At 45.9% G+C, this 20,850-nt stretch overlaps 1 protein-coding gene and 1 pseudogene across 2 annotated transcripts in view; one reads left to right on the plus strand and one right to left on the minus strand.

Moving 5' to 3' along the window:
* LOC135917388 (uncharacterized) overlaps positions 1–20,850 on the plus strand; it is a 153,729-nt gene that overhangs the window by 36,062 nt on the left and 96,817 nt on the right. The gene's annotated exons all lie outside the window — the stretch shown is intronic.
* Positions 13,929–14,108, minus strand: LOC135917393 (U2 spliceosomal RNA; annotated as a pseudogene).

Raw genomic sequence — 20,850 nt, forward strand, 5'->3', positions numbered from 1 at the left:
ACATTAGTGCTGGTACTTGCTAAAAGTCCCGGGCTTAGTTCTAGTAAACAAACATTAGTACCCCAGAAAGTGGACGGGAAAACGGCGCCGCGCTAGCTCTGTAGGTAAGTGAATCGCGTTTGTAATGCAAAGGCATGGTTTTATATCCCACCTTCAGCCAGTTGTACTACAGGGCAGCTCTTATGTTCGCGTTCCTGCGTTGAGCGTCGGCGTAGTGGAGCGTCGGCGTCGGCGGAGCGCAGCGCTGGTAAAAAGACGACGCGAGCAAAGAGAGTGTGAAGTTGAAAGCGGAGTGAGGAGGAAAGCGGGGTGTGCGCGAAACGCGCTTCATGGCGGCGACAAATGCACCGAGCGCGTCCACAGATACCACGTACAGGATCCTGAATACTTGGCTGCGCGTGTTCAAAAAAAAAAGGTTTTGCACTCACCGTTACTTTGAAAACCTTTTGTTGTGTGTCACACTTTGGAGATGTGGTACCAAGGCGTCAAACACCCATCCATGTGCCTGAATTGCGCATATACTGCAGCTTCTAGAAAGAAGATACGTTTCATAAAAAGTAGAACAGCCTGCCCGGGACAACACATTAGGGCAACTTTACCGACTGTTCTCAAGTGCAAGCCTGTTGAAAGAAAAAGCCCAGCGATATACATGATGACATAGGGATGCAGCTAATGGAGTGCAAGAACCGTGCCATGGTAGGTGTCATAACAGCAAAAGCAACATGAGGCGATTCATTTTGGAAAATGAACTATATTTGTGCAGTGTGTTGCCCATTTTGTAATAGTTGTATAGTACAAATTTCACGAGAATCTTTCATTACAAAATTTTTCGCGGATACCCTACTCATCGTTGTAAACGTATTTTACGCTACACCCTTAGTTTTCAAAAATGGCATTATGAAAAACTGGCCAACTTGTGTGTGAATGCCAAAAGAGATATTTTCTGTGACATAATAAAAAACACAATTCTCAAGAGGTGATCTGCTATAATTCGTGATCAATTTTACTTTAGCGGAACAATTGATGGCATGAATAAACAGCACTGTCTGAAAGGAACGCAGGAAATGTTTACCTCAGACGATTCGCAGGGCCATACAAGTGACCTTCCTGGCTAACTGCTCCTTGGCACTAGAGGAGCTATCCCAGCAGTACCCATATGTTAACTGTTATGAGGTTGCTGTATTTGTTCAAAGTTCAAGAGTTCCGGATTCATATCATGTGCATGGCAGACGCTTTGATCTCCATTTCATAATGTTTCGATTTCATGCACTGGTAATTTTCGCCTCTTCGGATAATCCAGCTCAACGACAAGAATTATACCGTCTGCCACAGGCGATTTTTAAAATTTTCCATGAAACATAAGAATGCTCACACTTCATAGTAACATCGACAACGCACTATTGGTATAACTATGAATATCATTATAGATAATCATTTTGCATGATTCATAGTTTAGGAAAAACAATCACTGCTATCGACAGTCAATTCACCGATTGTTTTGCGTGACTAATCCTAGACATAGTGCTCGCAGCCGGAAGTGGCAGACTGCTTGATTACATCTTTGTCCGGAGATTCGGGCACTATAATCTGCCGTGTATGCGGGATACTTGCCTATCCATCGCCCTCTGCTCGTCGCTATCATTGATGGTCTACAAGGCAACACAGCGAAATGAACCAATGCTGCTGAACTGATGCGTATTTGGTTTAAGAGGCAACTTCTCCTAGGAAACTCCTATATAAACAGAGGGTAAAGGAGAAACATTTTTTCTTTCGGCAACCGCGGCACCAGATTTGTTGAGATTTGTTGCGTTTAAACGAAAACGTTAAAGTATAGTGGCCGTTCAAGGCAGATTCAAGACAAGCCCCAGATCATGCTGTATTTTTGCTGATGCAGTCTGTCATATGTCGCTATAACACGTGCTTTGTAAACGTGGAAGTCATCGCGGATTGTCTGCTTAGGTCACGGCGAATCAAACCAGCCTTAAGATTAGGGCTAATGGAAATGCTCGACTCCGTAGCCTTACCGACACGTTTTCTCTTTATTTCTGACAGCGTTACATTCTTCATGACATGTACAGGACTCAACAATGGAAACACGACGCTCTGACTGCATGGTGGTCGGCTGTTTTTTGCTCCACCGGAGAGCGCTGGGTGAATGTTTGGGGAGCAATTACAGAGGAAGCTTCACGTCCGGACTCCTATCTAAACACATGTTTAAGGAAAAATTGTATTTTTTTCGGCAACCACGCCACCAAGTTTTAGGAGGTTTGTGGCATTTAAAAGAAAGCGTTAAAATCTCGTGACTGTTCGCAGATAACATTTGAAATCGGTGGTACATTTTTTTAGTAAAGATTGCTGAAAATCGTACATTTTCAGGCAACGAAACTATTCGGTTTCCAACTGTGTAACCAAGCAATGCAAAAATCTTGTCAAAATTTTGTAAATTGTGCCTAATAGTATTTAGCGCACTAATATGTCTAGAGCGGATAAAACTGCTATATTTTGCATGATATTTAAGTACATCACTAATAGGTAAGTCGGACTGTTGCAAAACCCTTCTAACGATAGTAACATTTTTGTGCAACATATAAATTAGGATACGAAATTTGTCCGCGTTGGATCTTCAAAAATTCACAAAATTTCGATATCGGTTTTTGGTGCAGAGACAAGTTTGTAAAATGCGTGCTACCATATTTTTGATCTTGCAATTTTTATGTATCACTGCGAAAAAAATTCACGCCCTAAATGAGAATAATGCTTCCAGAAATAACTACAATTTGCCGTTCTCTCTAACATGCAACAAATTTCATTAATATCGGCTAAGGGTTATCTCAGCACTGAATTTGTACGAATCGGAGTTGGGATAGAGCTAAAGCTTCCTCTTATCTGCATAGATGTATGCAGCATTTACATCGTTCGTGTGTATATGCATACGTACATTACTGTACCGCGGAAATATGAGAAAGAAGCTAGAGCATGGTTTAAAACTACTTTGCTTTGTATGTATCACACTTCCGTCTGATGCTGACAGAAATCGTTCGTATTTTCTTCCTGTCAAAATAAACCTTAATTATTTATTCATTCATGTTCCGTCAGTTTTTCATCACTAGAATTCTCTCAAATATCCCTTATTACACAACACTATTAAAGAATGCTAATCGCATTATAGTCGCCCATCATATTGAAATGATGGATGTAGTGACAATTTTTTAGACGCCGCATATAAGTAAAGAATTTGCATAAACTACATCACTCAGTGAAACAATGTTCCCGAGCAATGATACACCTTGACAAAATGTGCGCTGTACTTGAAATTATATTCAATGACAGTAAAAAAGAGAACGTTTAGCAATATTTTATTTATCGACACATTTCAGTACTACCGGCCTAGGTTTAGACCTTAGGCCGGAGTGGGTTACATATTTTCATAGATACAACAGATATACAATAAACACATATGAAGGAATACAGCAATGAACGTTAGCAATTAGAAGATTGCAAACAAGAAGCTTAGTTAGTGAGAACACTGTACGGCAAAGTTGTAGAAACAACTATACATACAGAAAGACTAAAAAAAGTGACTTGTAAGCAAGTGCTAAATATGTGCTTAGTACGTGCTCAGTACGCATTCGTACTACCCAAGGAAAGGAGGCACTCTGATCTTTTCGCACTGGAAACTGTGCAAAACTTCTTAAATCTTCCAAATCTGTTCTGCAGAAATCCTGTAAGGTGAAGAAAGAATCATCAAAGAGAAGTTGTCGTACCGCTGTATCTACATCAAGCTATACTCCACCGTTTTGCACACTTCTACAGCTGATTTGTCTCATTTTCTGCCTCTTTATTCAATTTTGGATAATTTCGTCTGGGATCTGAAACGTACTAAATTCCCGGTTAGGTCACATGGTAGAGTGACTGCCCGAAAAAGGCGGTCTCGAATCCGAGCCTCGGGGTAGGATAAAGTCTTAAACTACGAACATTGCATTCTCATAAATACGCATGCGTTTTCTTGGTAGCTTTAGCATACCATGAAGTGGCTGAGAAAATTTTCCTTTGGAAACTTTAGGGCCGAAGGATATTGCAGGGCACCATATTATTAATACATGAAGGTCCACTGACCAGAAAACAAGATAGAAATGCCACGCATTTCTTTCGTGGCTCGTCTCGGCTAACTTAATATCTGTGTGGAACACACACACAGCGGCTCATAAAGGGTTACTGAAACACTCTTTCAACTAAGTAAAATAATATTGCTGCTCGGTTAATAAGGCTTCAGTGAACATGCAAGCCAAGCAGTATTGTGTATGCAGCAGGCAATTTACTATCTTGTATCAAAAGCAGCGACTAGTCGCTCGCCCTCGCCTTCCGAAATGTCATCGAAAGCACTTGTCCTACCAACGCTATCGGCCGATTTCATGACCACGAGAACATTGTCAGTAATGCATATTTGCTAACTTTGAGTTAAATAAATTAAAAATGCTTATTTATGTTCTTTTTTTTAAAAAGACAGAAAGATCCCTTTATGTTTGCACTCTGCACAGCAGCGTCTACTGAGACTGCCCTCTGAATTTGTAGCGGCGAGATGCGTAACGTAGTCTACTCCGGCTACCACGGGATGGCGTGAAGAGCCCTTTCGCCACCGCAGCGCTCAACGTTCCGCGGGAGGTTTGCTCTCTTGCCTTCTCCGCTGTGTAAGTTCCTGAGCTCGAGCGGAAACGAAGACAAAGCCAAGTATCGGTGCGGTAACTTCCCTTCGAGTTGAAGGATTCGAAAAATGGTTATGGCATGAGATTCGCGGCACGATGTACATCTAAAGTGCGCTCATTGTATGACTCGGTAGAAAAGTGTTCTAGGGCTCATTTAACATTTACACTAGGTGACGAAAGATTTCCGCGCGAGCACATAACAAGTATTTCCTAGCTTAAAATATCATTTGCCCAACTTCAATTGCTGGAATAAATCTTTCCTAACCGTAAGACTTCCCATGGCATCTCATTGTGGGTAGTTCACCAGAAGTTGAACCATCGCTCTGTTAAAATATTGCTGAGTTGGGAACCTGCAATAAAGATACACAGCCAAGGACAGCAGTTTTACTTTAACTGCATCTAACTTTATCATAACTTACAACTTAGAAAGCAACAAAGACTTGCACACAAAGAGAAGCAACTCTCTGTGGTCAGAAGTTCTGTCTTAGTCACGCAGCCCATTTGCTCTTGATAATTTGTATACTTTAGATATAAACTTATTGACGAAGGTGTCAGAAGCTGAAATGGTTGTGAAGGAACATCAGACTGGCAAGATTTCTAGAATAATAGGACAAATATTGTCCATCTTAGACAAGAAAACTGATGACCTAAGTAATAATTGATGACTAAGTTATGGAACCCTAATAAGGAAACTGTGGAAGAAGGGTGCGCACTTGTGCTCTTGAAGTATACTGAAAAAGACTGACCAACGTCTGTTGAATCTATGATGCACCAGTTATAAATAAAAACTGTAAAGGAATGATTGCCGCAATAAACTTAATAGGTGGTAGCTCGAAATGAATTACTGTCATTATCTGGAGCAAGGCAGGCAGCATTCCTACTCATACTGTTATCCTCACCATCACCTCGAACAATATGTCCACGATTTGCCGAAGCATTGAGGCGGACAGAGGTTCGTTAGTGACTCTGGCACCATTGACATTGACAAAATTGACATTTATCGTTCAATTTACTTGTCAACCATCAATAAAAACTCTTCAGTTGGACGTAGCGAACTATAGCTTTGATCGTTAAAAAATTAAAAAAGTTTTAACATAGATGCTTCTAGGCTTACATTAGTATTTCATTTATTCTTTCATTAACAAAAATAAAAGCGGTTAAAAACTTTGAACTTGGAAACACTTAATTCTCTGCAAGCGCTCACTCGTGGAGTTGTAAATATCTAAAGAATACTTTTTATGAGAATACAACTATTTTACACTATAATGTCACTGCAATGCATGTGTTAATTCGCTACAGGCGTAGCAATCAGCCATGTCATATTGCAAGAATGCCAGTACGCAATCAATGAAGCTAGCAGTGGTGAGTTCGGTCATTAGGTTGCACAATGAACACATCCAGAAGTCCCCTACTATTTCGAAATAGTTCCGATCTCTGCCTCAAGCAAAACATTCACATTTCTTACGGTAGAGAATATCTCCTCCTCCTTACCCCTAAAACAAACAACCCACTCACCAGCTGCAACTACTTCACATTGCCACAGATGGCTACTACAGTTGCGGCTACTTGCAGTCCAGGAGTGTTCACGTGCCCATTCCAAGAATAGCACCACCGAAGTCTCACTTTCATTTTCCTCTCCTTTCCTCTAAATAAGAGACAAGTCATACTAGTTTACGTCATAAACACAGCTTGTCCCAACGTTTTGATACATATTGATATAGGACGTGTGATACAATTGAGTTAATGCAAAGAAATGGAAACAACACATTTTCATGTAGTCATAGGTCAGAACTTAATGAACAGAAGTTCAAAGATTTAGCATAAAGAATTCCTGGAAGCACTTTGCAGTGTTTACACGTAAGCTTAATTGAACGACAGTAACATGGTTTCAGTTCTATGGTTATACAAAATGGAGCACTTAATATACGGGGGAAGTGCCGCGCAACATTTCCGTGCAACATCTGCCAACACTACAACTGCTCCGGATGAAATACAAGTCAAGAACAGGTAGAATCAAAGCAGATCACGATCAAGCGTGCACAAACAAGTTCAAAGTGAGGAGCAGACAACTAAGCGCTTGTGTTGTCTACTCTTCACTCTTTCCTGGTGTGTGCGCGCTTGACTGTGATATGTTATGCGTAACCAACTTGTCCAAAACTCGGTGCTCTTAAGGATCAAAGCCCGCAGCAAAACTTCTTATGTTAAACATGCAATGCAGCTTAGCACCATTCCAGATGAACATTCGGTTTCCACTGGTTGGCTATCTGCTGGCAGCAGAGTCACTAATGTTAAACTTGGAATGCCATCAGGTGGGTATTCTGTAAGAGTGTACCTAATGGACTGTCCATTTCGGGTGCTGCTGATTGGCTAGGGCCACTCGTCTCCTCCTATCTCGTACAGCTGCATCCAATCAGCAGCGGCCGAAATGGACAGTCCACTAGGTGGAGTCGTACAGAATACCCCCTCAGGTACGGCTTCAAGGTGTCAGCCAAAATGTTGTCGCAAAATATGCAAATGAATCGAGCAATTATGGTGAAATTAACAGTTTAATTTCTTCAGTTTTGTCTTTGCACCCAGCCACTAACCTGAAATCAACATTCTCATTAGAATTACGCTGCCCTATAGAAGCAAGGAGTTGTGAATGTTACACATTCAAAGCACTAGCCAGCAAATTCAAAGTGCTCATTGGTGTGCTTACCTACAGAGCACAAAACGTTATCCTTGCATATTATTGTATGCAATGCGTTATTCTTGCACGCTTGATATAAAAGATCTTTTGAGTTTCATTGATTTTGAGCGAGCGATCAGAGCCTGCGAACTAATGCATTCCCAGCATCTACTCTGTCGGCGCTTCCTGTCGGCGATTCTGCTGGTCGTTTGCATATCGCCGTCTGGGTGACTTTATAACTTGCAGACGTGGACACTTTCTTTTGCAAGCCACTTGAGTCACTTTTTGCCAGATACTTAAGGTGCCCACAACCGTCCGGCTGGATTATTTTGAGCGAGCTATCAGTTCCTGCGGACTGCTGTGTTCCCAGCCTCCAATGTGACTGCCTTGCCTAAACAGGTGACTGAATTACTTTATTTGGATTTTTACATTATTTTATTTATATATTTTACCTGACCGCTGTACTCTAATCGCTCCTGTTTGTATGGCTCCTACCATTGCGTGACTTTCGAAAGACTTTGAAGATTTTAATATGTCTATTGAAAAAAAGAGTAGCTGCCGTAAACAACGCGTCGGAATCTGTGAAGGTCGCAGTAACTGCATGCATTTCCAAGGGTGAATAAGCTGAAAGTGGAGGTTGAGGACATAAGGGAAGCCATGACTTTCAAGAGCAAGGAATTTAAAACAGCAAAATTGGAAAAGAGCAGCCTTGCAGCTGATAACAAGCGTCTGAAAGCCAGGCTCACCGCTTGGTATCCCGCCCATTTCTCCACCTAGGCGGGCGGAGTTGTCATGTTTTTTCCGCTTCCGACTCCTATGAAACCAAGTGTGAACGTACACGAAATGTCACAAAGCGACAGGCAGAGCGCCGGAACAGCTGTGCATAAAGCCCTTACTCTTCGTGAAGTAGTGCCACGCTTTGAAAAAAGCCACCTCCTCCTCGCGCGCTCTGGCCGAAGACGACGCCGCGTCGCTATTGGCCTAATAGCACCACGTGTGCCCTCGCCCCGTGCATCAGCGCCATTTTTATTCGAGAAGCATCTACGGAGTTGCGAGGAGCGCATGTTGGCGCCGTTGCTACGCTCGAGCAGTGTAGGCGGCGCCACGGGCGAGGAGGGAGCGTGAAATAGAGGAGAAACGAGGATGAGTGAAGGCGAAGGAAGAGAGTGTCACTGCTTTACGATGTTTAAGGGGTTTTAGCTGCGCATTGTCACCTACCGCGAGGCGTAACCGAATCAATCGTATCCTATGCGCCTACGCTCTCCGAACACGCCGAGAAAGCCAAGTGCAGCAACATCTGCAATGGCTGCAAGCCCTGCCGTTGAACAGAGCAGTCACTGCCTTTATCCTGCTGAATAGCCACGGTCGGTTGCACTCACGCGCACGCCTTGCGCTGATTTGCGCGTAGTCGATCACATGACATAACACCGCCGTCTTATTGGATCTCTTCGTCCTTCTCTGTAAGCTCGGAATGCCCGAAAGCCTGAAGGTTGCTTGTGCGCTTCGCGCTCTTACACGTTCAGTTCGCACTTACACACGCAGTTCTCTGAACGCGGTGGTTGTGCCATGTGCTCATGAGTTCCAGCATGAACGTTTGTCAGTTCTAGGTCAATGTTTTCATCGTGCGCTTTCGAGCTCCATTTCTGCGGCGCCTTTGCGTCTTACGCCTATCAATAGGTAAGTGACCGTTCATGAAGTGAGTGTTCTTCTATTAGCAGCCCTGCCATCTTTTCGACTGAAGTATCGCGTCTGCACGTAATCGAGAGAAAGAGACAAAAGGGAAGGAAAGACAGGGAGGTTAGCAAGTGTACATACCGGCTGGCCACCCTGTGCTGGGGAAAGGGGTAAAGGGAATAAAAGGAAAAGGAAGAGAGCAAAAGAAAAAAAAGAAAAATGCACACAGTAACACGATGTTACGCGCAACAACAGTCAAAGGCGTTCGCATAATCGTAATGCGAACCTAAGGCGTAGCATCATCGCGCGTAATCGAGTTACGGGCATGGTATATATCCATGGTTTGCGGCGACGGTAACATCAATCAGCGATTGACCCTCCGTTGTGCTGCGTTTGGTCGCATCTGACTGGATTTCCGCAAACTTCCTAGCTTACTCTCTCCTATATTTCTGCACAGCGCTGATATCCGCCGAGGAGAGATTTCGGAATTTGAAACTTTAAAACCGATGACTCCTTCCATGTAGCCCACAGGATGGGTCCGCGAGACTTATCGTTGTGTCTAACTACCACCACGTAAAGCATATATATATATATATATATATATATATATATATATATATATATATATATATATATATATATATATATATATATATTTATATATATATATATATATTCGTGCCAAACAGTGAGTGCCGGGCACATTTTTCGCAATATCGAAACTTTTGGCCACTTCTTAGGCTGCTGCCTATTTGCATGTGGTCGGACGCATGGTATTATTCTGGTATTAAAATCAAGCTTTGGTCTCAGCTTCCTGTAACGATCGATACATTTACGCTACTTATACTAAAGCTCGTTCGCAAGTAGTAGTAGTGTTTTGTATTAGTAATGGGTAACGTTTGTCGATCTTCATTGACTGCTAAATTTGTGTCACGCGCCTTCGCTCACTGATTAACCGTGTCCTTTGAGCTTCGTCTGCCGTTTAAATTTTCTTTGGTCAACCGCGACTGCGAGAGAGAACGTAAAATGGCGTATGGTTGAAATAGCTAAACATTTGTGGGCATTTGTATCGCGATCGCAGCAGTTGTTGCGCAGATAGTTGGCCAGCCGCGGTGCAGAAGTTTTTCAAGTGTTTTTGTCAAAGAATGCCGTCCACGTTCGTTTCTGGGAATATCGAAAGTTTGGGTGACATCTTGTGAACTACTGCTTATTTACACGTTTCCGGGTGAATACTAGTATTTTGATGAGGTCAAGCTTACGTCTCAGCTGTCTGTAACGATCGAAACGTTTACGCTTAGACTATTGCTCTGAATTCGCACGCCGTCGTAATTTTGCACTTAGACAAGGTACGTGCATGTTATACCCCAGGTCGCCGATATTATTGCGGAGTTCCCCACTATGGAGTGCTTCATAATGAGATCGTCGTTCTGGCACGGAAAACGTAATATTTAATTTTTTACTAATGAAGAGAGTTTCTCTTTTGACTGGTAATTAAATTTCTGTCAGGTGATTTACCGTGTCGCTTAAGCTTCGTCTACCATATTATTCTCGTATCCACGTTTGGAAGAGAGATCGCACAAACGCGGAAGTTCCGAATAATGGAACTATGTTTTAGGCCTTTGTATTTCAGTGGCAGCACCTCGCACACAGGGCGGTTGACCAACCATGCTGCTTCAGTTTTCTTCTCGCATTTGCTATCATTCGGGCCAGCGTATGTGCTGACATGTGTGCGCGACGTGCTGGAGAAGATTACGAGACTGTTGCACCCCCATAGTGTCATTTATTTTTACTGAAGTTATAGAGTGGACATTCGCCATTTTTTTTATTGTTGCTATAGAAATTGTAGGGGCACTTTTGACGAAATTCCGCTGACGCGGACATGCACCGCAGTGGGTTGTGGCTTCGTGGGTGCGGTTCCCGCGCAGCTTAGTGTCAAAGGTTGCGAATCTTGGCTCTGGAAACGCATTGTAGATGGAAGCAGCAAGAAGCGATCGCTTGTAGCTGTTGCCCCGCTTCATCACGCCAGCGTTCATACAGCGTGTTTACCGTCAGTGAAATGTCCTGAAGCAAGGTTTGAGTACGGGCTAGTTGGTATTCCATGGTCTCAATCGTCACTTACAGCGCATACATAGACGGAAGACAAAAAAGGACGAAAATAAGGACAAAAAGGACGAAAATAAAAATCAGTTGGAAGTCAGCGCTTGTCTACGTCGTCCTTTTTTGTCCTCCGTCTATGTATGCGCTGTGACGATTGGTACCAGTGAAATGTCTTCATGCTTGCTTTGCACACGGCACCAAGTGTGTTAATTTAACAAGGAAGCGAATGTTTACTGCAGTATGCACTGGCGATAACACGTACACCTGATTCATTATATCTGTGCTTTAGTTTGCTTTCGCAATCACTGCTTAGCTATTCGGACGAAACTGCGACATTATTTACTGCGATCAGTTGCTTGGCATAGCTATGCTTACGTTGAGACAAAAATTCCTTTCATCCGTGTGCAGAGTTGAAATCATCACTACTTTTTTCTTATAACTCTTAACTGAGCGAGTTTGTATTAAGCGACAAAAGGGCAAAGTTGCTGTCAGAACCTGCATCTTGCTGTTGAAAGTGTAGGTTGTTAACGTGCACATGGTGGACGGCAATATTCGTACATGTTTCGAACACGTTTTTATTGCATACTCTACAGCCATGCTGTGTTCCGTCATCAGCCTTGCGTCACTTTGGGTCGATACCATTCTTCGTTGATGATCAGCACAGAAACAAGCCCACGGAAATCTGCTAACTTTCTTAGTACCTCTAATCTTAAGAGTGCATTTTCGTGTCTGCGACTACTTGAACCGTTACTGCACGATGGCTAGTAAATTGCATAGCGCATCTGTGATCTCTTCTATTCTGCATCTGCAACCATGGATGAAAGACTGCACCCAGCATGTGGTAGCTTGCTCACGGGCCAGTGTACCGGTGAAGGCTGGGTTAATTTTTGTCTCTGTGACTGCTTAAGCGAGTCCACAGAAATGCCCCACTAAATGTCTTAGTACGTGTGAACTGCAATGTAGTTATCTGCGAGCGCTGAGCAGTGAGCCTTAGTAAAATGTTTAGTCGTCGAGATACCTGTGATCTCTTCATAAGTATAGGTATCTGCTGTCAAGGAAGAACAGCAACGCTGTGCCTCTGGTAACTTCCATTGAGGCTCTCTGATACCCGACATCTTTTAGGATGAACTTGTGTTTGCGTGTGACCGCTGAAGCAAGCCTACACAAATCGTCTGTTAGCTTTTGGTACGGGTGAACTCATATAATTAATGTGTCTATGACGGCTGAAGAGGGCATTCTGCAAGCCTTTAGTTAATTGTGTAGTCGCCAAGGTACCTGTGACGGCTTCAGCAATATTTGGCTGTGATCGTAGAAAGGTTGCATTCAGCTTCCCTTTATTTGCGTTGACGCCTTCGAGCGTGAGAACACTTACGGTGAATTCCTGTTAGTCACCACTCAAGTGCAGCAAGTATCTTGTAACTTCTAATACTTGTGAAATCTGTTTGGTTTTGTGTCGAAGCAAGTGTCTTGTAACTGCTTTTGTACCTTTGAACTCCACTAACGTTCGTGTTTTCAACTGCCTAAGTGATCTTTTTAGAGCGCAGCTCTTTGGCGTCCGTTCCTGGGTTTCGCGTCGTCGTCGGCGTCGGCGTTGTCGTCGGCGTTGTCGTCGGCCTCGTAACCAGCTCCGCCCCCCTTCGCTGGAGTGGGAGACGAAGGACGCGAGCCGCGAATGGCGGAGACCAATGAGAGCGGCCCCTTCAGTGACGTGCGCGCGCGATGCTGGTGTCATGCGGACCCTCCTTACGGCTCGATGCGCACTCGTGTCTGGTCTCAGCCGATCCGCTCGTTTCGTACTATCGTCTGCTCGCGCCACAGCTCTCGCCCGCGCCTGTTTGGTTCTGTTGGGTCGGTCTCGTTCGCGCTTGTTTTGGTTGTTATTGTGTGAGATTGTTTCTTAATCTGATTGTATGCGCTATGCGAATTGTATAGTACTTTCTGGAAGCCATGCGGCACCAGCGATCACACTGGAACCTTTGACGAGTCATGTATAAACGCCGGCTCGCTTGATCCGCAGATCAGATTTTCGACCATTACCGACTCTGCTACATGTCTCTCTCAAATTCTTTGCTTCAAAATATCGCGAAATGGAAACACGTATAGAGCTGCGCTCAAATTTCGCATTAGGGAGTATCGTAATCGTCGGATAAATTTTTTCAAATTTATTGTAGCCCAGTGTATCTATCAAATATTTAATACTTTTACTGTTCGCGACCACTGAAGCACGCCCGCAGAAAGTCTGGAGTAGCTTGCCTCATGGCTAAGACACCTGTGAACTTTACAGCAAATATTGCATTTATGTGCCTGCTACCGTATAAATGAGCCAGCCCGAAGTAGCCCTCCTGCTAACTTCCTTTGTTCCCCCCACCCTTGCAGAGGGCTTTTAAAGTACTGTTACTGGCCGAGGTGCATTTGCAAATTATTAACTCAACCTAAATGGGCTCGCCACCATGCGAAAGCGCAAATGTTTGCTTTGGTGATCTTTACCAGAACTTTGCTCTAAAAATGGATCATCGTACAGCAACTGTTTGTGTCTATATATAACCACTGGACAAGTCTCGAGTAATTTCGTTAATGCCTAACGTAGTTAAACCATCGAACTCATGTTATCATGTGCAACTACTGAATATGGCCTAGGGAAAGGCTCCGGCAACTTAAAGTGGCTTACATATCTGAACTGTTCAGCAAATTTTGTGCTGATGTGCCAGCGGCCACGGAAGTGAGCCAACGTCAAGCCTTGTGATAATTTCCCTGGTGCCCCCCCCCCCTCCCCCCCTGCGTGTCAAAACACGTGGGCCAATCTCGGAGGTACTGCAATAACTGGCCGACCCGCGAAGGAGGGGAAGCAAGCTTCAAGCACTCCGCCCAGTTGCAAAACTAAGTTTAATATCTTGGGTCCAAATAGAACCAGTATCAGATGTTAAGCTGGTAAGAACAGCTACTACACTTTGTCCCGCCTCGGTCATGCCTGCGTTCGCACCGTCCTCTCTTTGTCGGCGTTCCACGCGCTTGCGTATCCACTTCCGCCGAAACGTGGCGTGTGTCTAGATTTCTCCACCTCCTCTGGAGGGTGGACTCGTCGTCCACGCGAACGTATAGAGAAAATCACAGTAAATGAGCGCGTACCTATGTTCAAAATTTTGTGAAACCTCTGTGTCGTTTGCTAAACAGCTTCGCTGATCCACCTTCACAGAGTATTTGTATGCATCTCCATATTTTTTTTTTCTTCAAAACTTCTTTATCTGGCTTGTGTCGCTACCTGTGCCTGCAGTGGACCCGGTCGTATCAATCTCTTCCCTCTTTTTTGCACAAATACTGTGCGCGCCTCGTACTTATCTCGATTACTGACGGGTGGATACTTCCGTGCACTTTCAATTGAAGCGCTGCTGGAAAGTGTTCATTACCTAGCGAGACTCACTGGGTGAATTCTTTCGAATTCTATTAGAATGTGGTGAGCGGTCTCCGGAATTGTGCGCGTGTATGCTGCCACTGCAGCAGGCACATGCTTCATCTTGTTGCGAATATTTGCTTCGTGTATGTTTTTATCCTTAGGCAAACAGCTCGGGCCTCAAACAGCAAGGCACTGCCTTTGTGTTGTACATAGTTTTCCTTCTAATTTCTTTGTTCCCTTTGTAAATCTCCATGCTCTTTTTTGTTTCCACAGTGATAGTAGTGTTGTCTGCTAGCAGTGAGGATGAAGAAAATGATTTGTGGCTGATCCCTTTGTAACGGGCGCGGTGCTTTAAAGCGCCCTAGCCGGATAAAATATATGCATGGTGATAAAAAAGGGAAAAATATAAGAGGGAATGAGTGCCGACCCCCATTCCTTTGTACACACAGGCCGACATGGTACATAAATATTGACGTTTAGACAGTAAATTTGATCTGTTGCCCTCAGAGTTGGCCACTCTGTGAGGTTGCCAAGTCGTACGCTACCACTGTGCCAGTCTTTCCTTCGTTACGTGCATTGCGTTAGACACCACCGCACATGCTTCCCGCACTCCGTTCTGGATCCCAAATCCAAGTGCTGGCGGAAGCGTGGTGCCCTCGGTGTGTCGTGGGGACAAAGTGGCACACCAGAGGACTAGGCGTGCTCTAGGAGTTGAGGACGGACTATGCGATGAAAACAAACTTGGAGGATTTATTTTACGTTATTTACAGTGAGACGTCAAGTAACAGTCGTACAGTCATTACGGGCCGGCAGCAACTCGGACGCTGCGGCCCACGGCAAGTTCGAGAGAGATGAATCAAGAAATGCTCAGGAATCCTGAAATGCTCCAGGATCTCTGCAATGCTCTTCTGCTCCCGGTCTGCGTCTTCTAAACCCTTCGAAGTCTGGAAGACGTGTCATGTTCGGCCAATGGGAGAGTCCGCTCAGATGACGCCATTTTCGGCCAATGGTAGGCGCCCGTGCGGTGGTGTCACCCCCGGTAGCTCCCTGCGGTCTTGCCTTGCTGACTTACGCACCGTCAGAAAGGCGGACGGGGGGGGGGGGGGGCGACGCTTGGGCCCCAAGTTTCCGAGGGCCCCCTACTCCCGGCGGCATGGCCTCGCTGGCTTGCAAATGCCCTCTTCAAAGGCGGCCGGTGCGATGCTGCCAGGCCTTCCCGGTACATCACCGCCGTCTGGGTTCGGGACTCACGTTACCTGGAACAGTGCCGGGCTATCCCCTCGCTTTCTGGAAGAGTCAAGCATTGAATAGCTCCACCGGCGGCGTACGAAGTAGGGGCCTTCAACTTGTTTGCACGTGCGCTCCTCCGGAATGTGCTTTCCGTGTTTCTGCGCTCCTTACTTAACAGTGGCGCGATTCGATGTGGTCTCCAGACCTCGAAGTAGGCTCAGGAAACAGTCCCATATCTAACAGCTCGTCCTCGCCCCGGATGTTCTGAATGGCCGGTGAACTCAATTCGCTGGCCATCAGGAACGCTGAAAGAACCTGCAGGGTATTGGTGTCGAGCCTCGTTTGACGAACTTCGGGATCCTGGGTCCTGGAGAACATACGTCAAACAAACAAAACAACACAGCGCTGCACCACGCGTAAGCGCAGGCTCTTCACCCCTGACTCGCCAGGCTATTACTGAGTCAAAATCAACCCTGATCTTTTGTCCCCAATTTTGACAAAGCAGTTCCAACCACCCTTCCAAACCGCTACCCATTTCTCCCCGAATGCCGACAAGACCAGAGTACTATTGTTGTAGCAAAACAAAGGGTCGTTGACTTTGCAAACAACAAATGAAAACAGCCGAACATAACTTAAGTGGCCTAACTACACGAACAACATGTTTCCAATCTATTGCAGTGGCGTACTTATCGCACGTATTGGTGCCAGTGAACAATCTGGTCAACCTCACAAGCACGTAATCAGAAGCGCACTAGCCTTGTGGTCACTAAACAGAACGCGTACTTGCGTTGTAGGCAAACTTTTCATGTACGCTTACTCACGTTTCTTCCCTGAAAGTCCTACAGGACACGTGACTTAAACGAACAATTAAACTTGTGGGATTTACACACTCCGCAGAACCCTTAAAATAATGCGTCTTTTAATACCTCGTTCCACGCATACTTATCAGAGAAGTCAGAATACGGCTGCCCTCAACACACACGAGCAACCCAGTCATAAATCTGCTTCCTTCCGTCCACACAGGACACGCACTAAATGAACTAAGGACGCTTCTCAATGCAAATGATGCACTTACTGAAAACCTACGCGGTTAACCTTAGAAAATAAAAAAACGCTAATAAAAAAAGAAGGTTAACTAAAACACACGCGCGTTACGATAGGCCTCTCAAAAATAACCTTGAAACTCAGGTTACTTACACACACAAAAAAAAGAAAGCCTAGTTACTCATTAACTAACACTCGCGAGACTACATGTTTACACAAACCTCATCTTTCAAATCTCGAAGCTTCTCAAACGAAAACACAAACAAATCTCAAACCTTACACATTGAAAGAAATCCTAGTGTAGATTCGCGAAAACTTTCCGATGCTCAAAATAAAAAAAACAAAACACATCATTTCTACGGAAGCGCTCTTGGCCTCCCTTTCCAAACGCTTCTGTCTGACTCATACTTTGAACCGTACCCGAGGTGGTCGTGCTTTGAAAGCTACTCTGGCTGCCGAGGAACAACAAAAGGGCTGACTCACTATCAGCTCCCCCAAGACCTTACAGTCTCCTGCCAATTTGCGACCTGGCATCCCTCTTTTCTCACAAACTCGAGTGACCGCGTCGCTACTCCCCACCTGGTCTCGTCTTGCCACCTTGCGCTTCTTTGTACTGCACGCTGAGCTTCGAAAAGAACTACGGAACGACGAGGAGTTTAACAGCCCCGTGCCCTTTGTCCACGTCCGTGCAGAACATGCTTCACGGCCTCCTTTTGACCTGTGGCTCGAACGTTTAGGATGCGCCAACATCGTCAGTGACGACCGCACCTTTCTTCTCCTCGCGCCCTGCCCATTTGAGTCTCTCGCCGTCTGTTGCGGCGCTACATTAGTCACTGCATTCCTATCTTTAGGGCGCTTCTTTCTGCGGCACTTTCTCTTAGAATTCCCTTTCACGTCGCCTTCTGGCGCCTCGTGCTAGCCACTACAAATCTCATTGGCCCAGATCGGTCTCTTACCTGCACAGTCTGATTGATTTACATTTATTTCTACTCTCACTTTGCCTCGACTGGCGGACAGCCCAACCGACTCTGGAACAATGCAGCAGGCTTTACTCGAGTTATGCAACTCGCACTCTTGCGAACTGCCTTCTACTGCATTGCCCAGCTCACGCTGTGCATCGGCACACAGCCCGTCGGTATCGATCGCTGTCTCACGCGCACAGTCCGAATGATTAACAAATGAATCATCCCTAACTAGGATATCTAGACTGGCGGAGAGCTGCACCGATCCCTGAACAATGCAGTTGTTCTCTCGCGAACTACGGAGCTCGTCATCCCGAGAACTACTCTCAACTGCATCGTCCAGTTCGCACTTCACTTCTGCACGCAGATCTGGCTCTACATGGGTGCTCGCGTCTGTCGGGTCAGCAGTACCCTTTTCTTCACTAGCAACCTCGCTAACATTACCAGCGACGCACACGTGCGGTAACTGTGCCAATTTGTTCGCAGCTGGCCTAGCTGTCTCTACAGTCATCTGTTGGCACAGTACCTCGTCGCTCTCTTTGTGGCCTTTAACGGCCTCTGTTGCCACTAAGGCATTGTTAGCAGCTAGCCTTTTCTCTTCACTTGTGAATCTGCAGCCAATCTCACAGGCACTACTCTTCTCGTCGGCTTTTAGCGAAAATCCGCTCGATGCTGTCTCTTTCTTTCGCTCTGTACTACCTAGAGAATTCTCAGACAGCCGTTGTCTCTGTGCCATTAACTGATCACAATACTGGATCTCGTTGATCAGTGCTGCCTTCTCTCTCATACTTTTGCTCACGCTCACGCTAACGTTCCTGATACTCACGTTAGCGTTCATTCTCACGTTCGTGACGCTCACACTTAAGAGTAAGTTCTTGAAGCTCACGCTTCCGCTTATTGTCGCGTTCTTCACGGTTACGCTCACTCTTACGTTCACGACGCTCACGTTCCCGTTCACGACGCTCATGCTCCCGTGGTTCCTGTATCACCTCTCAAGCAAGCTCAATGCTTTTGTCATCATTGCCACTATCTTGAATTGCCTTTATGATAGCTGGCATTTTCATCTGTTCGTCCGCCTCAACTCCCAAATCGTCGCACACCAACAACAAGCCTAACCTCGTCAACCTTCTAAGATCCATGGCAGCTGCTCCGACAGGTGGTTAGAACTGTTTTCCTTAATTTGTGCAAACACACAATGCAACAACTCCCGATTCCCAGAACTATCAAAATGAACACACAAGATTTGAGTCTGGCGAATCAAAAGGAAAAAAAAGCACGCGCTCACTTACGCTTGCAGCACCCTGCCATCCGGTTCATTTGTCCGCTGTTCCCGGTTCCTCCGGACTCCCTGGGTCGAAGGTTCGCTCTTCTTCGCCACTCCCAGTTTCTTCGGACCTCTTTCGACGAAGGCTCTCTCTTCTTCGCTCTTCCCGGTTCCTTAGGATCTCTCTCGACGTAGGTTGATACGTAGCGCTGCCACAAGCTGTTGTTTTCGGAGGCGATCTCCCCGCTGCCATCCAGTTGTAGGAGTTGAGGACGGACTTTGCGATGAAAACAAACTTGGAGGATTTATTTTACATTATTTACAGTGAGACGTCAAGTAACAGTCGTACAGTCATTAGGGGCCGGCAGCAACTCGGACGCTGCGGCCCGCGGCAAGAAGTTCGAGAGAGATGAATCCGGGAAAGCTCAGGAATCCTGAAATGCTCCAGGATCTCTGGAATGCTCTTCTTCTCCTCCCGGTCTGCGTCTTCTAAACCATTCGAGGTCTGGATGACGTGTCATGTTCGGCCAACGGGAGAGTCCGCTCAGATGACGCCATTTTCGGCCAATGGTAGGCGCCCGTGCGGTGGTGTCACCCCCGATGGCTCCCTGCGGTCTTGCCTTGCTGACTTACGATGCTGACTTACGCACCGTCACAAAGGCGGACGGGGGTGGCGACGCTTGGGCCCCAAGTGTCCGAGGGCCCCCTACACCCGACGGTATGGCCTCGCTGGCTTGCAAATGCCCTCTTCAAAGGCGGCCGGTGCGACGCTGCCAGGCCTTCCCGGTACATCACAGCCATCTGGCTTCAGGACTCACATTACCTGGAACAGTGCCGGGCTATCCCCTCGCTTTCTGGAAGAGTCAAGCATAGAATAGCTCCACGGGCGGCGTACGAAGTAGGTGCCTTCAACTTGTTTGCACGTGCGCTCCTCCGGAATGTGCTTTCCGTGTTTCTGCGCTCCTTAACAGTGGCGCGATTCGATGTGGTCTCCAGACCTCGAAGTAGGCTCAGGAAAGGGCCCCATATCTAACAGTGCAAAGTTTTCCTCCTCGAGGCCATTGTCCGACATAGGGAGTCAGCGGAAGGGTCGAAGTGCGGCCGGTAACACGACGGAAGAACAGATAAGGTGTCTGAACAAGGCTGCCCTGCCGATGATTTGTTTTGTCGAGGTTCACGTCTCTCGGCGTATGGCGTGGATCACTGGGGGATCAAATACCGTTTGCGTTAGTGAGAAGGGGTGAGAAGCCAAGGGAAAGTTAAAATCACCAAGGGACTGAGACAGGGGTGACCTGTATCCCCACCACTGTTTATTGTGTACATGATACAAATGGAAAGCGCACTAGAAGGAAGTAATATTGGGTGTAAGCTCTCACACAAGCAGGCGGGCACCGTAGTAGAGCAGCAGCATCCAGGGTTTTTTTCATGCGGACAGCGTAGTGCTGCTTGCTATCAAGCAAAGTGATATCCGACGTCTGACTGATATCTCTTGACAAGAAGGATTAGGATTAAAATTTATAGTTTTAAGTCAAGTTGCAGGTTATTCAATGAAATCAGTGAACAGACAAGTGTATGGGGATGGAGGTATGCGCCGGCACCATAGCGCGTGCATTCACATGTTCTGTCGTTCCTATTCGTTCCAATGTGCCTCCCCCCTTTCCACTCGCGGTGGTTGTCGGCGGTGGCACCTCGCTCGCGATGATTTTTGATGGAGGAGCTGACGTTGTGGCGCTGCCACATGGGTGATTTACAGACACCTTCGAACATCTGTGGCAACGTGGCGACAAGCCTAGGCCTCAAGTTTAGCGAAGAGAAAT

This window comes from Dermacentor albipictus, chromosome 2 (genome assembly GCF_038994185.2).
Source record: "Dermacentor albipictus isolate Rhodes 1998 colony chromosome 2, USDA_Dalb.pri_finalv2, whole genome shotgun sequence".
In the NCBI taxonomy this organism is placed as follows: Eukaryota; Metazoa; Arthropoda; class Arachnida; order Ixodida; family Ixodidae; genus Dermacentor; species Dermacentor albipictus.